General features: G+C 40.9%; 1 long non-coding RNA gene across 1 annotated transcript in view; it reads left to right on the top strand.

The window, feature by feature from the left end:
- Positions 1-13,928, top strand: part of LOC122541050 (uncharacterized) — a 119,706-nt gene extending 105,778 nt beyond the window's left edge. Inside the window, exon 3 of the long non-coding RNA XR_015753804.1 lies at positions 13,779-13,928. This is a non-coding gene — a long non-coding RNA (uncharacterized LOC122541050). The remainder of the gene's footprint in view (positions 1-13,778) is intronic.
- Positions 13,929-16,027: the final 2,099 nt, after the last annotated feature.

The following is a 16,027-nucleotide window of genomic DNA, read 5'->3' as shown; positions in this document are numbered from 1 at the left end:
CCAATTCACCCTGGTGACAGCATTCATCAATTCAAAAGTTAATGTTCCATAAATAGATATTGCCAACATCTGTATAATTTGAAATCGCCATGTCTCAGAATAGTTTTGCAATAATACAATTGTGATAGCGCCTTCCACAAAACCAGGATATTTTTGTTGAGCTAACCTTTAATTCTTTAAGATAACTCAGTAACTACTGAATTGTTTTGGTTTCCCTTTTCAGTTGAATGTGCACAGGAACATAACTGAGCATATAAGTCAGCCACTCAGGCAAAACAAGTCTATGTTCTGGGGAGCAAGTTACTGCAGATGTTGGAATCTGTACTGAAAACAAAATGTGCTGTAAATCACATTGGGTCAGGCACCTCCTGTGGAAAGAAAGCAGGTTCGAACCTAGATGACTCTTCATCAGAGCTGACATGAAGTGTGGAAGGGGGCAACATTAATGCAATAGTGGGTGGAGTGATGGAGTGCTGGGGGGAAAAGGGTATTAATGAGTCTATGTTCTATATCAGAGTCCTTTTGTTTCACTCTGCTTCAGCCTAGGAAGATTTCTCGTGATGGTTAGCTCTGCCATTTCAGAGGGAAGTTTAGAGCCAATCTCATTTCTATGGGACTGAAGCCTCATGTAGGTCAGACCAAGTAAGGACAGCTGATTTCTGAATCCCGAAAGGTCATTAGCAAAGTGGCTGAGTATTTAAGACTCTTGTGATTGTCAAATTCAAACTCCCCTCTTTCTTTGGTTGGATTTGAACCCATAAACTCTGAAACATTCCCATAAAAAAAATGACAGTTAAAGTGATGAAGCAGACATCCTGGCTTGACTCATCTTGTATACTTCAAAATGGAGCTCCATTGCTACCAGTACATTCATTCTCAAGGTTTTCTTGTTAATTGGTCTTTCCTTTTGGATCAGTCTGTGCCTCTGAGCTATTAATCCAATAACATTGACATTGCATTACTGTTACCATCATACATCAGGTCAGATTGATTGCTCATGACCTTCAGACAGCATTTGGTCTAAAAGTGACATTGTGGTAGTTGGAAGCCAGTAACCCAGCCTCAAGAGATCACTAAAGGAGTTCCTCAGGACAGACATTTTCTAACCAACCTATACAGAGATGTTAATGTATACCTTTGGAGCAGGTTGGGACTTGAACTCTGGTCTCCTATCTTAGAGGTAGGGACATTGCCACTGCACTACACTGAGCTCCCAAGTTTCTCAGGGTAGTAACAGAGGCTTTATCATTGTCAGCTGCTTCATCAATCCTTCCCTCCATCATACGGTAAGAAGTGAGGATGTTTGGTGATGAATGCACAATACTCAGTACTATTTCTAACAACTTACGGCTCCGCTGGTACTGAAACAGTCCATATCCATAAGCAGTGAGATCTAGACAACATTCAGGCTGTTTGTGGCAAGTGGCAGGTGACATCTGTGTCATCTAAGGCATCATCTCCAACAAGAGTCTAACCTTGATGTCCAATGACATTGCCATTACCTGCATTCCCCACCATTAACAAAATCAAGATTCTGGAACTGTACCCATCAGAGAAGCATGTGCATAACTACAGCACATGACTACTGTGGTTCAAGGTGGCAGCTCATCACCATCAAGATTGATTAGGATGGTTCATAAATGTTGTCATCCAATGATGCTCACATCATTTCAACAAATTTAGTTTAAAACATATCTTTTCACTCTTTTGTCTAGTATTCCAGTGAACGAAGTTATGCTATTTGCCTCAAGCACTCAAAATGCTTGGTGAGTCTACACCCTAACCATCTTCTGGGTAAAGAGATACATCTTGACCTCTTTACTAAATTTATTAGTGATTATCTTATATTTATAGTTGATAGTTTTGGGCTGTTATTAGGTCGAAACAAACTTCCCAATATCCGTCCTTAGAAGCTCCATATTGTCGTGAAGACCACCATCAAATGACTTTCCTGCCATAATTAGGGAGCGTCTTGTATTGTCTGATTGGTTCCTCCTAGTTATCCTTCATTTCAATCCAAAAGGATTCTGCTTCTATCTTAACTTTAATTGTGCCTTTGCTTAACTGTCTTTATTTATCATGTTTTTCAATATTTCACTCCAATTCTTAATACCCCCATTTCTCATGAAGTACTTCTTGGATTTATTTGTGACTTTCACAGTTATTACTCCAGGCTTTTAGTTGCCATGAAATTCTTCATCCCTTCATTATTTTAAATATCTTGATCCGGTCACTGATTTCCCTTTTCCAGGGATTAGAGTTCCAATTCAATCAATCTTTCATGACAACTATACCTTGTTAAAATTAATAAATTGCCCATGTTGTTACCTGCTGGTAATATTCTATAGGATATGGTGGGATGATGTGGACAACCCCAAATTGATGCTACTAAAGAGGAGCTTTGCATTCTTGATGTCACTTACTGGGAAATTGTCTTCAACCTAGAATGTTTCATGCATAATGGATGTGGAAAAATGTACAGATTACATCCCAATTTTCCATATGGATTGCTGATGGTAATTTTGAAATTCAACCCTGACATTTATTTCCTATTGATTCCCAGTTTTCTGTATCCAAGACATTATTGTCAGGTTGTAATTTCATTTAAGATTGAATTAGACTTTTAAAAACTAATTTAAATGGCTTATTAAATAGCTTGATGTGATTACAATAATGATTTAAGATGTATGATAGGGCTCTTGTGGCTATCTGGGTTAGAAGTCTTTAATTCATGTTCTAGCTGCTCCAGAGGTGTGTTCTGACAGACCTGGTTGGTTAAAAATATCTGTCTGATATACGCTGGCTGTGGAATACAATTTCTTTAATCAATGATAATTCTGAAAAATTCCATGTCTAAAACACTGCATGGTACGCCTTTCATAAGGATATGAAAAAATAATGTTTAAATGCAAATAAAACTGAAAGGAAATGACGGGTTTCCTGAAATGTGCGCTTCTTGTTTCACAGCTGAATGCTCGGGATTTTGACATAGAGAATTCCTCTTCTGTAATTGGATAGGGTGGAGTGGATAGGTGGAAAAGAAGATAGGCAGGTAGGACAAGTCATGGGGACAGTGCTGAGCTGGAAGTTTGGAACTGGGGTGAGGTGGGGGAAGGGGAAATGAAGAAACTGGTGAAGTCCACATTGATGCCCTGGGGTTTAAGTGTTCCAAGGTGGAAAATGAGGCGTTCTTCCTCCAGACGTCGAGTGGTGAGGGAGCGGCAGTGAAGGAGGCCCAGGACCTCCACGTCCTCGGCAGATTGGGAGGGGGAGTTGAAATGTTGGGCCACAGGGCGGTGTGGTTGATTGGTGCGGGCGTCCCAGATATGTTCCCTAAAGTGCTCTGCTCAGAGGCGTCCAGTCTCCCCAATGTAGAGGAGACTGCTATCGGGAGCAACGGATACAATAAATGATATTGGTGGATGTGCAGATAAAAGTTTGATGAATGTGGAAGGCTATCCACTCCACCCTCCTCTCTGATCTATCACCTTCATCCCACCCCCATTCACCCACTGTACTCTTTGCTACCTTCCCCCACCCCCACCCTCCTCTCATTTATCTCTCCACCCTTCAGGCACTCTGCCTGCATTCCTGATGAAGGGCTTTTGCCCGAAACGTCGATTTTCCTGCTCCTCAGATGCTGCCTGACCTGCTGTGCTTTTCCAGCATCACTCTAATCCAGAATCTGGTTTCCCGCATCTGCAGTCATTGTTTTTACCTGTTTTTACCTACACCATCAGTGAGTCATGATTTGGAGATGCCGGTGTTGGACTGGGGTGTACAAAGTTAAAAAATCATACAAGACCAGGTTATAGTCCAACAGGTTTAATTGGAAGCACACTAGCTTTTGGTGTTGTGTGATTTTTAACTTTGTACACCATCAGTGAGAGTCTCCAGTGAATAGCTGGTGGTGTGGTCAGTGAACTAACTTACAGATTTATCATCAACCTGAGCGACAAATCTTCTCAAAAGTTGCTAAAGCTTTTTTTTCTCTCAGCGAGTTTTGAGAAGACATTTTTTCCTCTGTTTCAGCTTATCACCAGTTCTGGCTAACTTTTGATTTCAACTCAACAGTCTTGAGTTTGGTAGAGAGAGATGGTATTGTTGAATTTGGCAGCAGAGTTAAACATGAGTATTTGCAACGTATCTGGATCAGTTCTCAACGAAACAAGTTTACTGTTGGGAATCAATTAATACTAGAAATAACTTCTTAGTGCAAGCAAATATAGAAAGTTGGAGCTGTAGTCTCTGTTTTGTGCTAATTCCATTCTCCTGGCTGATGCTGAAATTGTACATTTTGGAAATTAATGTTTAAATCCTATGATTTCCCACTGATTACAAATAACTGCAAGTTTGTGAGAGTGCCGTTTTACGATCTGTTGGCTCCAAGCAAAAATCAACGTTTCGGGCATAAGCCCTTCTTCAGGAAGAAGGGCTTATGCCCGAAACGTCGATTCTCCTGTTCCCTGGATGCTGCCTGACCTGCTGCGCTTTTCCAGCAACACATTTCCAGCTCTGATCTCCAGCATCTGCAGACCTCACTTTCTCCTCCAAGCAAAAATGCCTCAGAGTTGAATTCATCCTCGAAGTTTCTGAAATCTCCACACCTAATTTTCGTGGTGCCTGAAAGATTTTCAATGAGGAAAGCTAAATGATCCTCTTTCCCTTGTCTCACGATTACAAGATCCTGACCCTCAACAAATTTTAACAGATGGAGGTATTCAAGATCATGAAGGATCTTCTGGGCAGAGTAGATCAAGAGGAACTGGTGGATAGATTAAGATCTGGGCAGCACAGATATAAAACAATTGCAAAGGAAATAATGGACATAAGAAGGAAAAATATTTTCTTGCAACAAGTGGTTACAGTTTGGAATGCACTGTCTGAGAGTGTAGTAGAGGCAGATTCAATTAAGACATTCAGAAAGGAATCGGATCATTATTTGAAAAGGGAGAATGCACAAAGCCAGATGGAGGAGGCATGCAAGTAAATGGCAGGAGGGGAAGGTCTCCTTTAGAGAGTCAGTGTAGACATGGAATCATAGAATCCCTTCAGTGTGGAAGCAGGCCATTTGGCCCATCCTGAAGAGCAACTCATCTAAACACCCCACCACCACCCTATCCCTACATTTCCCATGGATAATCCACTTAACTTGCACATCCCTGGACACTATGGGCAATTTAGCATGGCTAATCCACCCGACCTGCACATCTCTGGACTGTGGGAGGAAACCGGAGCACCCGGTGGAAACCCATGCAGACATGGGGAGAATGTGCAAACTCCACACAGACAGTCACCAGGGTCTCTGATGCTGTGAGGCAGCAGTACTAACTGCTGAATCAAATGCTGCCCCATGATAGGCCAAGTAGGCTCCTTCTATGCTGTGACCATTCTACGGTTATTTGTTATTCATTTTGATTGATTGTGTAATTGTATTTGCACTGTAGCTACTGCCACCAGTGTAGAATGGGAGGTTGGTGCCAGTCTGCCTGGAATATGAAACCAGAGATATGTACATGATGGGGCTGAGGTCATAGTTGTACATTTGTCAAGTGAACCCAATTGCTTGCCCTGTTGGCTGACTCCTCACAATCCCATGTCTACCCCACCCACTGCCCTGTGTGCTGTCCACTTGCACTGAACCAAAACCACACCCTCTCCATTCATTTCTACATTATTATAATGTGAGGAATGTGGTAGCCAATTTCCACACCACAAGCTCCCACAATGGGCGATGTCATAATGATAAGAAAATCCGTTTCACTGGAGCTGATTGAGGGGCAAATATTGTTCAGGGCACTGAAGAACATTCCCCTGCAATTCTTGGAAAGAGTGCCTTGGAGTCAATTACTTAGGAGGCAGAAAGGGATTTTGTTCAACATCTAAACTAGACTTAGCTTCTACATCAGAGCTAGTGAGTGAAAGAAAGAAACCTTTGCAGCAATGAAAATGTACTTATTGAGTCAGAAAGGGAGTAAAACCATTAATCTAATGCCCCGGTGTATTAAACTGGACATGTGAGCTGAAAGTAATTCAAAAGCATTTTAGGTACATGTGGACCAGCTTCCCATTTGATAGTGCAGCTGTGCCTCTCACTTGTATTTGTACTGGCAGTTATTCAATAGTCATCCTTTAGATATGCAAAGGAGTTTAACGACTTATGCAAGCGTAATTCAATCTCATTATTGAACACATTAGTGTATGTTATAGCAGATTTTAACCCTTCATTATCTCTTTGCCAGTCCTGTAGTATTTCTAATTGACTTAATTGAACTCATAATGTTGAATTGACAAACCAACAACGCATTGCTTTACATGCGATGTATGTTTCAGTAGCACTTAGGACTGGTCTCAGGTTTAGTGACATATGGCAATGAAGACACTAATCTCTAATTACAGAAAAAGTACACTTAAGATGGTTTTACATTGACGGGTTGTTGAAGTCAGATTGTGGTAGATTTGGAGGCCCATGAGGACTGGCTTTCTGATCCTGCATTATGGATAAGAGAATGGGGATTAGCATTGCAGGAAGGCAAACTGATGCATGGATATTGATCTCTCCTGATCCATACTAAACAACTGGTGCTATAAAAGCACAGTGAACAGACGTTGACCTCCAGCCATGGAGCAGTCACAGTCTGTACCAGAGACTGATTGAAAGAAGAGTAAGGCAAATCAGACCAAGACTTACACACTTAATGGTAGGTTCCTGGGGTGCGTTGCTGAACAAAGAGACCTTGGGGTGCAGGTTCATTATTCCTTGAAGGCAGAATCACAGGTAGATAGGGTAGTGAAGAAGGCATTTGGTACACTTGTCTTTATTGGAGTTGGGAGGTGATGTTGTGGCTGTACAGGACATTGATTAGGCCATTTTTAGAATACTGCTTTCAATTTTGGTCTACTTGCTATTGGAAAAATGATGTTAAACTTGAAAGGGTGCAGAGACGATTTACAAGTACGTTGCTGAAGTTGGAGGGGTTTGAGCTACAGGGAGAGGCTGAATGGGGTGGGGCTACTTCCCCAGGATTGTCAGAGGCTGAGGGTGAACTTATAGAATCATGAGGGGCATGGATAGGGTGAACAGCCAAGGTCTGTTTCCCAGGGTAAGGGAGTCCAAAACTGGAGGGCATAGGTTTAGGGTGAGAAGGAAAAGATATAAAAGGGACCTAAGGGGCAACATTTTCACGCAGAGGGTGGTACAGATATGGAATGAGCTGCCAGAGGAAGTGGTGGAGGCTGGTACAATTTAACAGGTATCTGGATGGATACACGAAAAAGAAGGGTATGGGCCAAATGCTGGCAAATGGGACTGGATTAATTTAGGATATCTGGTCGGCATGGACTAGTTAGACCAGGGGGTCTGTTTCTGTGTTGTACATGTCTATGACTCTAAAATGTTTGCTGATGCAAATTAAAAGCAGAAAGTTGTAGAAATACACTGTGGATGCATCAGTCACTGAAAAGAGAAATACAGTCTATGCATTATGTGTTATCATCTAGGTGTAGAAATCAAGGTAATTCATAACCTGAAACTTTAGCTGATATTTTTTCATGTTGGGTGCTAACCAGTTTTTGACTATTATACAATTCCACCCTGAAGAACCTGATTTGTGATTAGGAAAGTTCAAAGTTTGTTTACCTATTTACCTATTTCCTGTAGTTGCTTTTTAAATTGTATCAGATACAATTAGGCATGCAATGTTGTCATCATGTCACCAATCAGATCATTGTATAATCCTTTTCTGCATCACAGTTTTATTTTTTCTACATTTCTACTGAGTTGTAGGATTGATCCTATGAGGCAATGCCCCACAAACTCTCTTTTGTAGAAATAAAACCAATTGATGACACATTAGCATTAGCACTGACTGCTATCAAGAAAGAAAGAATTTGCGTTTATTTGGAACCTGTTGCTGGAAGAAAGTCAAATCCATAAGAGATGAAAAGTTGCTGAAGAAAGGTCTAGTAGTTGTGGCAGGAAGCAATTCAACTCACATCCGTCTGGATGATGTCATCATTATGTCAAACATTTGTTGGAAAATTGCCTCCTGGATTGGTTCAAAGGGCTGAATAGTGTTGGTGTAATCCTCAAGGATCAACTTAGAGGTGTTTTTTAAAACAACCTAGATTCAAAATTCAGATGTAGCTATCCCACATGAATCAAAATGCTAGGTGTTCTGTTTCCTTCAGACAAACTCTCATGGAGACAGGAAAACCTATGCTTGAAGTGTTTGTCTGACTATGATTTGTTAGTAGTCTGGGTGTCTACTAGTGAAATGAAAGGAATCAGTGACTGCCACAGGGACTTCCTCTGTTTCCTTTCCTCCTGGAAGGTTTAACAGATATTGCATAGAGTGAGATTGTGATTGAGCAGAGGCAGTTCTGGAGACAAAGTTTCTGCAGACAGATCCAAAGTACTGATGGTCGGGCATGTTACACAGGACTGACTAAAAGGTTGCTTACATGGTGTCTTATTGTGAAGTTGGGTTGGAGCTGACAGTGACTACTTGGAAACAAAAGCAGAAAATGTTGGATATGCTTATTAGGTCAGTCAGAATGACCATGGTTCACTGCTGTATAGTGAAATTGGCCACAATTGTTAGTGTTGCCTGTAACTCAGAGGGCCGAGGGAATGCCGCAGTTACCAAACAAATGGAACATGTTGGCAATGAGCTAATAAAAGAATGACAGATGGCAAGGTTTATTAAAATGAATGTTGTCTTTCAGAGTGTACGATGGATGTGCAAGAGATGTTATTAATGGAACATTCTGTCTTATCTACTGTTGAACTTGTGTTTCATAAAACTGACTTTTTGATATTTACCATCTGCTGCCATTTTGATTAATGGCTGACAGTTTTGCAAAACTAAACTAGCTTAGAATCTGCTTGAGCACCTTGGACATAGGCTGGATTTTAAGATGTTGGATTCCTCTTGATTATGATTAAAGATTTTCATGAGAAACCTGCCCAAGTTCCTAATGGCTGCTCCATGGTAATTTAACACTGGAAGCTGTGTTCATCAATTCAAAGTGAGACTTCTGCCCCTTTCTTGCAGTCTGCCTGAAGAAGCTGCTAGCCAATCAGATAGCTGGCAACCTTGTAGTTCCAGTAATGGCCAGTGATGGCACTGCTGGGGGATCCAGCACACCAAAGAGCTCCGCTCAGTTCAGGATCCGAAGCCTCAGTGAGCCCTGCTAATTTATCCCTGCAATGGGATGAAGGGATGTGGGAATCTGGGCTTTAGATGTCGAGGATGGGAAGAGAGGAAGGATTAAAGCAGAGATGATCTGAGGGGTGATCCTTTAGTGTGCCCAGAAAGCCCTCAAAGTATGGACTTATCCTGGCCCAGGTAGAATACTGGCAACAGTGATTGAAATAACTCCAGCGAGGCTGGTACCCTGTGACCAACTCACCCTTTATAGATACATGGAGAATCCTTGACACTGATCCAGCTCCCTCTAAGCCAGCTCTCTGAGTGAACAGAGCCTCTGACACTCCTATTTATATCTGTCAGCCAGGGTTCCCTTATTGGACCAGATTAATAGCCACTGCCAGGGAACTTATATTCTTGTTACAGTCACTGCAGTGAAGAGGCCCTTAAGTCAGGGTGATGATGTCCTAGTGGTATTTTTGCTGGACTGTTAATACAGAAACCAAGGTAATGTTCTGGGGCCCTGTGTTAGAATCCCACCATGGCAGATGGTGGACTTTGAATTCAATACAAATTTGAAATTAAGTATCTGATGATGACCATGAAACCATTGTTGATTGTTGGAAAAACCCATCTGGTTCACTAGTGTCCTTTAGGGAAGGAAACTGCTATTCTTACCTGGTCTGGCCTATGTGTGACTCCAGGCCCACAGCAATGTGGTTGACTCTTAACTGTCTTCTGGGCAACTAGAGATGGGCAGTAAGTGCTGGCCTAGTCAGCGATATCCTCACCCTGTGAATGAATTTTAAAAATAGTGATAATTAATAAGGTTTCAATCAATCCATGGGCAAGTGGGCACCCAAAATCTCTCCCACCCTTCAGTCGGGTCGGGTCATGGTTTTTCAAGGAAGGTAGTCCACTGTGTCAGTGAATACCACCATACTTTGTTCACCAAAAGAATATATGCAAGAGAGGAGTCTTACCAGTTCATGCCCCAGTCACATGTGATTTTACATCATAGCTCATTGTTCACATGCTCAGTAGCTGTTAGTTGAGTAGTGATATGATTATATTGCTTTATGTTACATACCTCTGTGTGGCAGATAGATAGTGGGGATGTTCCCCACTAGATTTTATATGTGATTGCTTTCCAATCCACCACCAGAAAGCATAAAATCCAACCTTCTGTTCTATGGTTATTGGAGTGATTGGGATGAGCAATGATAGAAATATCAGATGGACTACAACACACACCCATAGCGATCACTGGCCAATTGCTCATCTGATTGAATGTGTTTCCTCCTCACTCTCAGACACCACATCAGTATCCTTTGGTTCTTGACCCTTTGGCTAATGGGAACAATTTCTAATTTTTCTACACTTCTTATGATTTTCTATCAAATCTTTCCTCAAATTGCCTTTCCTAGGAGAACAGTCCTGGCTTCTCCATTCTGTCCATGTAACCTAATTCCTTCATTTCAAAAACTATTGTCATGAGCATTTCTGACTCTCTAATGCCTTAGGATCTTTTTTATAATGTGGTGCTCAGAGTTAGGCACAATTGTCAGTTATGGCCTAATCAGTATTGCTCATAACTTACTTGCCTCTGTGCTCCATACCTCTATTTATGAAGCCTGGATCTTTGATCTGAGCACATTCATCCACATGTCTGTCTGCTCCTACACCTTGTTTAGAATTTTAACCTTTGTTTAATATTATGTTGCTTCAAATTATTGAGACACATGACAAACTTAATCCAGGATCAATAATTCATGACCATCAGGAAGAAACGTGGTCCAAGATTGAGTCAAAGTCTGCGCATGGATGCTTGAAAAATCTTATGCACATTGCTAATGAAAAGATCCATCACATCAAATTATGGTAAACACTATGATCTCAATTTCTTCTCAATTCCTAATAATGGTTTTAAAAACCTACTTTTACGGCTGATTGTTGTCAAACATTATTGTTAAAACTACCTACCTGGTGAATTCATCAATGATTAGAAATAACATCAATGAAAATACCGTTTAGTACTAAATATGAATGCAGATCCTTTTTTTTTCAAATAGTGTGTGGGATGCAGGTGTTGCTGGCTGTTGCCTTGTAGCTAGTTAAGAGTCAATCACATTGCTCTGAGTCTAGAGTCACATGTAAGTTAGACTAGTTTCTTTCCCTCAGGGACTTTAATGAACCAGATAGGCTTATTCCTGACTATTGTCACCATTAGATTCTCAATGTCAGATTTTTATTGAATTCAGGCTTGGCCATCTGTTATATTAGGATTTGAAACTAGATCCCCATGACATTATCTGGGTCTACTGGATTAATACTTTAGTGACAATACCACTCGGCCATTGCCTCAATTCTCTATGCAGTTGAACTTCTTTTTGATTCTACGCATCTGATAATAAGAACAGGGCAGAAGCAAAGTTTTTTTTCTGTTAAAATGGGCTCAAATTATATCAGTGATATTTGTTTTGAGAATTAATCAGTATTGACAGACATACCAAAGTTGATTAAGAACAAGTAAGGAGAGATGTCAGTTTGTGACATTGTCTGACGCGTAGGATATTACTGTTGATGGAATGAGAAGGAGGTAATGAGAAATTGAAACCATTTTAGAGTGGAGTCAGAGAAGCTAGTATCCAGTCTTCTCAGACAAAGTTTTGGAAGTGAATTCTCCTATCAATTCTGCAACAAAGTTGTAAGAATGACACGGAAGGATACAAAATGCAGGATCAGCTACAGCTGGAAGCCGGGACATGAAATCAATGAGGTGAATTAATAATGTTGTAAATCTAAGGATATATTTTCCTAAAATTGCAAACAGCTGTTGATGAGTAAGTTAATGACATGTTGGAACACAGTCTATTGAAGCTTTTTGAAAGACAGGAGTGCAAGGAGGAAAATGTGCCTATGAACTGCAGAGCTGAACATATAGAAGGCTAAATTAAAATGTTGGCAATAGTGTAAGAAGATGAATATTAGACTGACTGCACCTTACACACCACTTCTGTTCAATGGAGTTGATGGTCCATTAGTTTCTATATAACTCTAGTCTTGCGTACATTCCAGTGCCCTTACTATACATTGGAAGAAACTCGAATCACTCTGTTCTATTTGTACTTATCCTGATAATTTCAGGTTCTCCTGAATCTTGAGAGCCTCTTTTAAAAAAGAAACTAATCTTAGTGTCATTGCCTAATTATAGGATAAGTTCAATAGCTAAAAAAAAAACTAAAGAACTGCGGAAACTGGAAATCAGAAATAATAACAGAAGACTGCTGGAGAAACTCAGCAGGTCTGGTATCATCTGTGGAGAGAAAGCAGGCTAAATGCTTGGAGTACAGTGACCCTTCTTCAGAATACATTAACTGTGCTTTCTCTCCACAGAGGCTGCCGGACCTGCTGAGTTTCTCCAGCAATTTCTGTTTTTGTTTTAAAATCGAAGATCTGTAGCTGTCAGCTATCGGATGTACATCCATGCAAATGGGGATGCGAAATTGAACTTTACTGAAATAATTCTCTGCGCACATATTGACAGAGGGGAAGTCTGTATCATTCACATCCATAACAGAGACATTTTTTTTGTCTCCCATGGATGCATAAATTGGGCTGGGAAGTATGGAAATGTGATATTTCTGGCTGCAGAAGCAAATCTCTTCTGGCTTACTTGACCTCGTTCTAACTTCATCTGATCTTTTTACTGGCTTTGAGAGCAGCACATACATATCGCATTGTTGAGGGTGGGAGCACCATTGTGAGGACTTTGGCCATTTGAAACTCTTTTCCTCTGCTTTAGATGTGTGCAGCTGTGGGTTTTGAAAGCCCTAGAAAACCCCTAAAGCTTGAGAGGTCATCACCATTGTTGGGAGCTTGCTGATGATTCAGGAGCATTCTGACAGTTGGGTTTTTAATATTTTGACACCTTCAGATGCAATAATTTAAAGCAATTATTGATTGTGAGGCTCTGTCCTGAAAAGATAAGTGCTGCAATTGTTGACAAGTATTGCATTACGTTTGCCAATGGAGATAGCAACATACTGAGAGATAGTAAGTACTGCAGATGAAAAGTGAAGCTGAAAAGGCATCCAGATGAAGGGTCCTTACCTGAAACATTGACTTTCCTGCTGCTCCACCTACTGTGCCTTTCCAGTTCCATATCTTAAATTGAAGCAACATACTTGAACTGCAGAAAAATGTGCTGACAAACTCTGACAGAGTCATTGAGATGTATAGCATGGAAGCAGACCCTTGGGTCCACCTCATCCATGTTGACAAGGTATCCTAAATTAATCTAGTCCCATTTGCCAGCACTTGGCCCATATCCCACTCAACTCTTTCTAATCATGTACCCATCCAGATGCCTCTTAAATGTTGTAATTGTGTACCAGTCTCCATCACTTCTTTGGCAGCTCATTCCATACACGCATCACCCTCTGCATGAAAAAGTTGCCCGTTAGGTCCCTTTTAAATCTTTCCCTTCACTGTAACTTAGTTGCTTGGACCTTTTGTATTTTGAAAAGTATTTCTTTGATATTGAACATTAAAAACATTGTGTTATTTATTCATGGGCATCAATGGTTGAGCTAACATTTATTGTCTCTCCCTTGTTTCCCTTAGAAAGATGGTAGCGATCTGCCTCCTTTAACCACTACCCTAGTTCGAGTCACAATTCTCTTAGAGAAGGAGTTACAGGATTTTAACCCAATGACGTTGAAAGAGCAGCAATATATGTTTCCAAGTCTGGACTGTGGATGTCTGTCGGGGAACTTGCAGGTAGGTGTTGTCCCATTGTATCTGCTCCCCATGTCTTTTAGATGGTAGAGGCCATGGGCTTTGGAGGAAAGATGTCTTCTATTTTCTCAAAACTGTGAACAGTTGTTGATGAGCAAGTTAATAGCAATGTGGATAACAATCCCTGAAAGTAGGAGTAAAGATCTAACGAAGGAGTGTTGGTGAATTTCTGCAGTGCATCTTGTACATGATAAACACTGCTTGTACTGAGCATCAGTGGTGGAGGGAGTGGATGTTTGTGGATGTGGTGCCAATCAAGAGGGCTGTTTGCCGTGGATGCTGTCAAATGTCTTGAGAGTTGTTGTAGCTGCATTCATTCATGCAAGTGGGGAGTATTCCGTCACACTTGGCTAAAACCCTGAAGGGATTTATTCAAAGCTTAGAAAGTCTAAGTCGAAATGTGTGGCTCTGGAAAAGCACAACAGGTCAGGCAGCATCCGAAGAGCGGGTGAACTGACATTTCAGGCATAAGCCCTCCCCCACATTCCTGATGAAAGGCTTATGCCTGAAACGTTATTTTGCCTGCTCCTGCCCTGTGTGCTTTTCCAGTACCACACTTTTCGACTCTGATCTCTAACATCTGAAGTCCTCACTTTCTCCTTAGAAAGTCTAAGCTCAATTGTGTGAATACTCAAAGTCAAACCGAGAGAAATAACAGAGAACACAATTCTCCTGTTTGAGTACTGTAAATGGATTCTGTTGCGATTGATGGAATATTGAACTTCTGTGTGCTTCACAATCTTTCAAATTGTTTTCTATATAAGTAGCTTGATTTATGCTGTTTGTCGGCTTTTTTTATAAACTCCTGTGAGTTTGCTCGCAGAGCTGGAAGGTTTGTTTCCAGATGTTTCATCACCATACGAGGTAATATCATCAGTGAGCCTCCAGTGACGCACTGACGGTATGGCCTGCTTTTTATTTATGTATTTAGGTTACCTTGGGTTGGTGATGTCATTTCTTGCGGTGATGTCATTTCCTGTTCTTTTCCTCAGGGGTCAGTAAATGGGATCCAAGTCAATGTGTTTGTGGATAGGTTTCCAGTTATAGTGCCATGCTTCCAGGAATTCTCATGTGTGTCTCTGTTTGGCTTGTCCTAGGATGGATGTGTTGTCCCAGTCGAAGTGGTGTCCTTTCTCATCAGTATGTAAAGATACTAGTAAGAGTGGTTCATGTCTTTTTGTGGCTAGTTGATGTTCATGTATCCTGGTGGCTAGTTTTCTGCCTGTTTGTCCAATGCAGTGTTTGTTACAGTTCTTGCACGGTATTTTGTAAGTGACATTAGTTTTGGTTATTGTCTGTATCGGGTCTTTCAAGTTCATTAGCTGCTGTTTTAATGTGTTGGTTGGTTTGTGGGCTACCATGATGCCAAGGGGTCTGAATAGACTGGCAGTCATTTGTGAGATGCCTTTGATGTAGGGGAGAGTGGCTAGGGTTTCTGGATGTATTTTTGTCTGCTTGTTTTGGTTTGTGGCTGAAAAATTGGCAGACGGTGTTCATTGGGTACACGTTCTTTTTGAATATACTGTATAGGTGATTTTCCTCTGCTCTGCAGTGTGTGATAGCTCATTGAAATAATGTTCTGATGCAGCTCTGTTTGTGGGTGTTGGGATGATTGCTTCTGTTGTTCAGTATTTGATCCGTATGTGTTGTTTTCCTGTCAACGCTTCTGTAGTTCAGTATTTAGTCAGTATGTGTTGTTTACCTGCAGACACTGGTCTGAAGTTCCCCATTGGCTGTTTGCTGTACTGCAACATCTAGGAATGGCAGTTTGTTGTTGTTTTCCTCCTCTTTAGTGAATTTATGCCAGTAAGCATATTATTGATGGTCTTGAATGTTTCATCTAATTTGTTTCATTTAGTGATGACAAAGGTGTCATCCACGAAGCGGACCCAAAGTTTGGGTTGGCAGAGCTGTTTGTTCGAGTCTCTGCATTACTGCCTCTGCTAAGAACCCTGAAATCAGAGATCCGAATAAACTCCTGTTTTATTGTTAAAATCAAATCTGTCTTATTGTGTAGTTGTGTTCCCATGAAAGATCACCTCCTCAAATTAGAAAAGAAAACAAAATGTTTAATC

This window comes from Chiloscyllium plagiosum, unplaced genomic scaffold (assembly GCF_037043375.1).
Source record: "Chiloscyllium plagiosum isolate Xiang-an unplaced genomic scaffold, Cpla_swu_hap1 HiC_scaffold_39, whole genome shotgun sequence".
NCBI classification, from domain to species: domain Eukaryota; kingdom Metazoa; phylum Chordata; class Chondrichthyes; order Orectolobiformes; family Hemiscylliidae; genus Chiloscyllium; species Chiloscyllium plagiosum.
This window is presented reverse-complemented; position numbering and strand designations above follow the sequence as displayed.